Source organism: Athene cunicularia (assembly GCF_003259725.1).
Source record: "Athene cunicularia isolate RWA chromosome 6 unlocalized genomic scaffold, athCun1 chr6_part1, whole genome shotgun sequence".
In the NCBI taxonomy this organism is placed as follows: Eukaryota; Metazoa; Chordata; class Aves; order Strigiformes; family Strigidae; genus Athene; species Athene cunicularia.
The window spans coordinates 25,354,502-25,363,201 of NW_020799105.1; the positions used below are offsets into that span (position 1 = coordinate 25,354,502).

Here is an 8,700-nt window from a genome sequence, read left to right on the forward strand (position 1 = left end):
CGCCACCCGGCGTCACCCGCGGGGGTGATCTGGCGAATTTGCGATTTATGGAACGTTCCGAGTTTTCCGTAAATCGGCAGGAAAAGGTGTTGGAAGGTGGGCAGCGATTTCAGGCGGTCTTCGAATACCCCGCGGCCTCGCTCCAAACCCTGCGCTGAGCAGGAACGGGGCTGGGCGCAGGACGGGCTTTCATTTTCACTTCGGGATTTGGTGGCATTTAGAGACAACGACGAAATATTATCTGCGACTTCGTGTAGTTTACGGTCTCGCTTCTGTGCCTGCAGGCCCTCCAGAACATCAAAGAACAAAACCCACGTGAAAGTACGACTGAGGCTGCACGTGTGTGTGTGTGCTGGAAATAGCTTTAAAGTTGGCACAGCAGATGGGAAAAAAACAAATAAACCAACCAACCCAAACCCGGTGTTTCCTAGGGAAAAGAAAAAAAGCTTGCTCTGTCTCCATGCTGCCTACACCAAGGTCAGAAAAACCACCCCCGAAGCTGGTTTTAGTCTGAAGTGTGTCGGTAACCTTTCTGTTAACAGCACTCACGGTTTATCCGTTGAGGGAATGACGTGAGCACGGCTGTTGCCGTCAGCGATTTGAGCTTATTTTGTAATTAAATCTTTCCCAAAGAACTAAACCTCCTTTAGAAGCCCTGGAAAGATCAGAGGCCACATGGAAATGACTCGTAGGAAACCACCCGTGCCCAGCACCGTGTGCACTACGAAAGCCGGGGAAGAAGGAGTTTGCTCCCCAAATATGATGCACTCGGGGCTGAACACACAACTGGTGAGAACACTTTAATGTGGCTCCTATATTTTTCTGTGGCAGCAGTTGTCCTTCTCCTAAAGAAACATTTAAATGCCGTGTGATGGTGCGCTGAAGATCGCTGTTTTCGGGAGTGTTTGAGCAGCGCTGAGAATAACGATTATGACTTTTAGATTTGGGGACCTAACCCCAAGTGAGGGACTGACCCTTCCAGGGATGTAAGGAGGTGAAGGCAGCAACGCCTCAAACGCCCATGGACACGGAGAACCTCAGGGACAAGCTGTGGGCCGGGATCAGTCTAAGGGATGAGCCCCAGGGAAGCGGGAGGGGATGGAAGGCTGCACCCCCCACCCCGTGCAGCTGCATCACAAACTCCTTGGACAAACCTCAGAGGGACAGACATGGACTGAGGGAAACCCCCTTGTGCAGGCCAGACACCAGCCTTGCCTTGCTAATGACTTGCTAATGACCAACGGGCCTCGGCCACTGAGGAGGTAACAAGAACCTGGGTGAGGTTTCTGGGGTGACTGATGATCTCGGAACAGAGAATAAACCAAAGCTGAGCGAGGACCAGGGACTCACCCGGAAACCCGCTCCACCTTCTTCCTCGTCTCTCATGGAAATGAGTTGTGGAACCCCAGCCCCTCCTCGTCTAGTGTGCAAATCAGCTGAAAACATGAACTGAAAAGGGGAGAGAAGCTTTGCTGGGTGTGCACCCACCCCCCAGGGGTACCGCACCTGAGACACGCTGGGTCCAGGGGTGCTGAACCCATTTATTTGACTCTTTCTCTCCTTTCTTCTTCTTTCCTTTCCTTTCTCATAGATTTATAAGAGACCACGTTGCTTTTTATTTTTTTCCAAGTTTAAATTGTTCTCTGCTTCAATTTTTTACCAGGTTTTAACATTTTACCAGGTCGTTTGGTGTCATTTCACCCAAGGGGATCACAGAACCGTTGAGATTCTCTGGGCTCCCAGTCCGGGTCATGTCAGCAGTGTGTTCCTTTGTTTCTGCCCGGTACAGGAGCTGACCATCGTTATTTCAGATTAAGTCCCAGGAAAGTACCTGAGTTTTAATACAGAAATACCCAGTTGTCAAACAGAATCGTTTGGAAGCTTCCAAGGATCACCTGAAAATTCCAACCCATGACAGCAGAAGGTCAAAACCAGAGAGCCATCCGCACAAACTGCACTGTCGTCCAGATACTCGTTTCAGATTAATTCCAAAAATGATCAGCAGAAGACTCTTTTCCAGAGGATGGCTCCCTTCTTTAACGAAGCGAAGGTGACTTCTGCACCCTCCATCTCCTGCCAAAAGGGGGGAAAACAAAATGGAAGGGCGGAGGTGGGACTGAGCAGAATTCACCGTGCTCGCTGCTCCTGGCGCTGTGTGCCGCAGACAAACCCAGAGTCCTTCACTTCTGCTGGGTCCTGAGGCCAACACGGGATGGTATCCTCAGCCAGGGGGGTGTGAGACACTGCTCGGCTTTTCTGCTCGGCTAAATCGAGCTGCTTTGCAGGAGAAAACCCATGTTGTCACGCTATCCCTGGCATTCATTCCTTCTGGAGCTTATTCTTCACTGGGGATCCAGCTGTACTTACAGTATATGCTCTGTCACATTCTTTGAGCCTGAGGGCGTATCACCAAAAAATAATCCACAGATTTTAGATATATTTTTTTTTTTTAATTTAGCATTTGACATGCCTGATAGAAAAATAACCCTAAATCTGGGTAATCCACTTTGCAGAACATCTGAAGCATAAGCCATTTCAGAGTTTGAACCAAACCCAAATCCATTCACATCAAATCAGATTTATTTAATTATTTCAAAGCCACCTTCCAGTTCCACCCCCAGAGCCTGTTTATGTGTCGTGCCAGTACAGCTAGCATTGTGGACCGGCCTCCCGTTTATATTCACATGTTCAGAACGATAGGATGCCCTATAACAAACCACATGTTTTGTGACACATCCATCTAAATGTGTCAGCATACAGCAGGGGATCCTTTTCTGCAGGTGCAAGCCTTGCAAATGGCAGGTGCGTTAGAAAAGTCTCATCTGCCATAGAAACTGCGGAGTTCAGTGGTACCGGTGTGAGCAGAACGAAAATCCGTTCTCTCCCTCCATGGATATTTTTCTGAGGAAGAAAAAGCTGAGCTTGGTAAAGACTACGATGAGGAGTATGAAAGCTCAGTTCAGTAAGTCGCGAAGAACAGTCGTGCAGATCCAAAAGGGTGATCTTGGGGAGTGATTAATTGCTTGTGCTCTGTAGACTGCGTGGCCTGAAGTAAAAATGCAAATGCTGCAATCACCAGATTTTAAGAGTTCGGTAACAAAGGTAGAGGAGATATAATTTACCAACCTTTCCAAGGCATCTTGGGAACTAAGGCTAGAAACAAAAGACATGCTGCTCTTTACATGAAGACACCTTCAAATGTTTAACGTTTTCAGTTAGGGATGCACCTTCTGCAGGCGAGATCTGACCGAAAAAACCCGACCCTCCAGCAAAAAGATGGAGAAGGTTCTTTGGTCGTCAGAGGTAGCTTGTTGCCATCCACAGACTATCAACTTTATTTGTAACTTGCTAAATTCAGAGACTTTTGCCTCTTGAGACTTAGAATTCTGAGTTTTATCTGAAGTAGTTTTCCCTTTTTCTTGCAGACAAATTACTTTGCGCCACGCCAAAATCTCATTCTTAGATTTGGTGTTCTCGTATCCTGAGAAGCTGAGGACTCACAGATCTTTTCATTCTTCTCTCTATTTGCTCAGTTTTTTCCCTTTCCTCTGTTAAGCTCATTTGCTAAATATCTCTCCGTGCCTTCTCTCCTGTTAACTCCATCATTTTGTGGAATAGCAGGGAATTTAAAAGGAGGAGAATTTCACAGAGTCGTTTGGGTTTGGAAGAGGCCTCTTGAGGTGGCCCAGCCCAAGCCCCTGCTCGAGCAGGGTGCCTAGAGCAGGTCGCCCAGGACTGTGTCCCGTGGGGTTTTATCTCCACAGATGGAGGCCCCGCAGCCTCTCTGGCCAGCCTGCTCCAGAGTTTGGCCACCCTCACAGTGAAGAATTGTTTTCTTGTGTTGATGTTTACCCTTGGTAAATAGATTTCACACTCACAAACCTGTCAGACCTTCCAATCTGTTTCTTCGCACAGCTTGTTGAGCGCTGTTAGAGAAAGACTCAGTACTGGAGGAACTCTGCAATTACAGACATGCTCGTTCTTTGTTACACCCTTGGTCCAAAGTTAACTGATATCTTCAGGTCTTCAACCGGGACCTTAATTTTACCGTTTCCCTAGACGAAAATGTCAGTATTTCCATGTTTGCTGTATCTGAGTCCCTGTTAAAGTCCCCCTCATTTTGTTTTATTCTGTGTATACAACTCTTACTGACATTTAATCAAGAAAACTAGTGACCTCTCATAGCCTTTTCCCACTGCTATTATACTAAGACCTGACATGTCTTAAAGCGAGTTCCCGTCTTTTTTCAGAACATTTGCTCTTTGTTTTGCAGTGTTCACACTACACAATCTCTTCACCTCTCACTCCTATACATTCTTCCAGACCTAAGTGGTTTTCATTTTATCTTGTGTCTTGCATCCAAAAGTCAAAATATTATGCCAGACCACGTTTGCTTACCACAAAGGGTTTTGTTTGGGTTTTTTTTCAGAACTATTATGCATTCTTACCATTGCCAGTGCCCTCTTCCTGGCTCCTATTCTCTACTTATTGTGGGTTTTCTATGCTCATCTTCCGAATCTGTTTTTTGCACCCTTTATAATCATATCACACATTCTTCTCAGATCCAAGCTTTTTTCCTCTTCATGTTCAAGGCTCTCCAAACCCCCTAAAATAAAAGGGGACAGTACAGAGTCTTTCTATGAACCAGCAAGAGTGGTGTGAGCGTGTGGTTGCACACATGTACTGAATCTCATCTTTGCTGCAGGGAAAGCAGGTTGTCACCCCTGGATAGCTCTTGCTACAAGGCAAACAATTCTGCCATGATTTACAGTGATTTTTTTGTGTTCATCACATAATCAGCAGTCACAGTCAAGGCCCCTAGGGGAAAAAAAAAAAAAAACAAAAAACCAACCTCAAAAAAGAATTTTATCAATACAAGTAATCTGTTTTAATATAAATTTTAATTTTTCTTTGATGCAACCATTTCCTTTAATTTTTTTATTTTCTAGGATTGATCTTAGTTTGTACAGCCTAGTAAATCTCACCAGTTCAGACACCCAAGAAGCTGTTTTTGCAAGAATCAGCAAAAACATGCTGTTCTTAATCACTTCATTTAAATAAGATGCCAAATTACTGCATAAGAAGAAGTCTTTTGTAGCAAAGGACAGACTGAATTCCCCAAAGTATAGCTGATGATATATCAGAATAAAGGAAGGATGTAACCAGATAAGAAAAGGTGTTGCTTAGGCATATTCTAAAGGTATGAGTTTTCATTTTACACTGTAATAAATATATTTCTGTATCAAACCATAGCTTCTATATACCCTGAATACTTAGCAACTTCCAGCTACTTTAATTTCTTCAGTCTCTCTACTGTTATGTCCTTGTCTGAGCACAGCTCAGGAAAATAATATTAAACACCAGTAACTTTTTTTTTGCCACACATAAAGCTGTGAGTGCAGGGACTGGCTAGAACAAGAACGATGTTAACACACATCTATATTTTACAGGGCATTCCCAGCTTGAATATAACAGAATAAAACCTGTGTCTGTAAGGAATACACATTTCAGTACCCCAGCAGGGCACTACAACAGGGCAATTAGCAGACGTAAAGCCAAGACACAATTCTTTTGCAGACCGAGGTATTCAGGCAGGGCTGGACAACAGGAGCGGCACTGGGGAGTGAGCGGGCTGCGCCGGGCTGTGTCTTCAGGTTTGCTTTCAGCCCACTTTGGCTGTCGCCTCTGCAGTGGAGTTCTTTGCAACCTGAGGTGAGCAGTACATCAAGTGGGCACTATGGGAGGCTTGCCAGATTAATTTGGCCCGCTGCCTGTTGTTCAATCTGGAGTCATTGAAGCCCCGGGTTTCCCTGGGACCGTGCTGCCAAATACTCCATATGGGATGCCCAGAAATATAGCCTAATGTTAGGGAGATTTAGTTCCCCTGCGTCTCAATGGGCCTATACATTTTTAACAGCAATCCTTGTTTTTACCTTCCAAATGAACCTTGAAAAGGTCTTGTGAACCTTATTAAACAATGAGGTTTTAAATTATGTGGCGTAGCTGTGGTTGACACAGGCTACAGGGGAAGACATTTATTTCCAGAAGTTAGGTCTGCCCTCCAGCTGAAGTTGGACAAGTCAGTCCTAAAGTGTGATCGTGTCACTGAGCTTTGGCCCGCGGAGTCGAGAGTGCTTTACCCCTCCGTCCTGAATTTCACTGACCGTGACAGCGTACAGGCCAGGGTAGCGTCTGCGGAATTCCTTCGCAGCAAAAAAAGCAGCTCCATTTGCTGAAAAAGGGCCAACAAGTGGGACCAATAATATGGACAATAAATAATAACCCAAGAGTTATTCAGACTATAACAGTATGTTTTCTTCTTGCAAAAATGACAGTTTTTCCCAACAATATAAGCCTGTCTTTAATAAATGATGAGATCAGACGGAATGCACATTTTGTGTGGTACCGGGGAACTGAAAAGGCAAAAGAATTTACCGTCAGAAAACAGATTTGTTTGTGCAATTACGTATTTTAGCCTTACTAATGGCACGGCGCTGTGTCCGACGCCACTCTGCGCAGTCTGATGCTTTTCATTAGTCCTGAAAGAGCTGCAGGAGGAGGGTATTTGCTATTTGCTTGATCTAGGTTATTTCATATGGGTTTATTTTTATGATCTGAAATCTGATATAAAATTGGGCAACCTGTGGGACTTACCTAGCGCAAGAATTCAGAATTTAAGCAAAATGATTTTCTTTGAAACAAATATTTTATGGTGAAAAATAACCGGTTTTCCTTGTTTTGTGACTGAAAGGACCAGTAATTTTTAAAAGCCATTAAACTCAGCCAAATGTGATATAAAATCCCAAATACACTTTCCCAAAAGATTTTCTGCTCTTACAAATTTCCAGTTAGGCCACCGGTTTTCTGTCAGGTTGAAATGTCAGCAAAAATATATAGAATTAGACTTTCCTCCCTCTGCTCATGCCAAATCATCTGAGAGATGTAGCGATCAGTAAACAGAGCTGAGGTCCTCATACTTCTTCTCATGCCTGTGAAATCTTTTTGAATTGCTGCTTTTATCACGCACCAGTTAAGACAAATCTGTAAGGGTTAAGATGAAAAAACTGTGGTGATCTTGCTTCATAATTCATACACTTTGTTTAGAATTTTGTTAAAATACTTCTATTTTCTTCCAAAAGTTTGTTTCTAAACTATTTTTTTTTTTTCTCTCTGGTAAGGTAGTCAGTTAATAAGCATTGAACAGATAAACAGTGAAGAAAACTTTATCATAATTTTCAGATACATCCTCCACTTGCTGCTTTTCTAAAGTAATTGAAAAACAACTGTATTGTTGAAGAATTAAAATTTAGGGATTCAAATAGTTGAATTTATTTTTAGTTGCCCTGTTACTCTGCTGTGGTGTCACATTCTGACTTCAGGTCTGTCCCGCTGGTGGCTCTTTGTGCAACGTGGTAGCGATGTACTTTATGTCAACTAGAATTTGTTTATACAAAGCATGTCGTTTTACAGCTTACTTTTTCTTTCTTTTCTTTAAAAGTATTTACATGCTTTTGTTTTCTTATAAATATTCTTTGAGAAAAGAATGGAGATACTAGTATTTTATTTATTCTGTTTTGCTTTTGGAGCTTTCGGATAAAATATTGTTGATTAATGTGTCAAAATTTTACATTAGATTTATAAGAACAGTAAATATTCTTCAGGATTCTTTAGGGCCATCTTTTTAACACAACAGAGTCAAGACAGTATTTTGGATTTTTTTTTCCTTTCCACGTTAAAAGGACATAAGCAATATTAGACAAACCAGAATAAAATATTCACTCTTCTTATCCTGTTCCAATTGTTCACAGTGTGATTCCCCGTCACCAGTAGTAATCCTGGCTCCAGTGGCATGAGTTGTAACAGCCGCGTATTTATGGGCAGTGAGCTTGAGGAGCGAAAATCTAATTTCGGGTTGACATAATATCTGATTCTTTTCAATAGACTGTCTTGGCAAATGTGAAGGAAAATGTTAATGTCGGCCCTGAGCAGCAACCTGTTAGGAATGGGAAGAACTGCAACCAGCCTGTCCTACCTTACCTCTTGTTTCATTTTCAGAGTATCGTTGAAGTGATCTGCTATTATTTACAGTGTGAGAATTCCTGTGTCAAGCTCGTTGGAAAAAATTACTGTTGCGATGGTCTCAAAGAAGCAAAATATTCCATCGCAGGGCCCAAGCTCGCTGCCCACCTCCCGCCTACCGTGGGTGCAAGCCTTTCACCCCCCCCTACAGCCACATTCGTCTTTTCCCCATCTTTACGTGCTCGAAGTCTTATATGCTAAAAACTGGTGGGTTTATTATGTAAATCACAGTGGATTATAATATTTAAATCTTTTCTCCATTAGAAACCAAAGGTGCATTATTTTGGTAATGGAAGAGTTAACTAGTAATAATTTTTTGAATGGTGAAGGCAAACCGGAGGTGGCGTTTGAATTGACAGATTCGAGAAAACTAGAATTACTCAACGTTCGGATTTTCTACGAGACATTAAAGCCCTTTACGGGTATTTTAACCCAGAGTTAAAGCGGCCTGAGCCTAGCAGGCCCACCATGAGCAGGGAGCTCTTACGGCTAGGGGAGTTCTCGCCGCATTTGGACAAAGCCCTGACTCAGCTTTTTTTAAGCTGTACTTAAACAGAGCGCGGGAAGCGCCGTGCCCGCCCCGCGCCGCCGCTGCCCCCCGCCCGGGCCTTTGGTCCTAAG

General features: G+C 43.5%; 1 protein-coding gene across 1 annotated transcript in view; it reads left to right on the plus strand.

Moving 5' to 3' along the window:
- GLRX3 (glutaredoxin 3) overlaps positions 1–8,700 on the plus strand; it is a 34,745-nt gene that overhangs the window by 3,086 nt on the left and 22,959 nt on the right. The gene's annotated exons all lie outside the window — the stretch shown is intronic.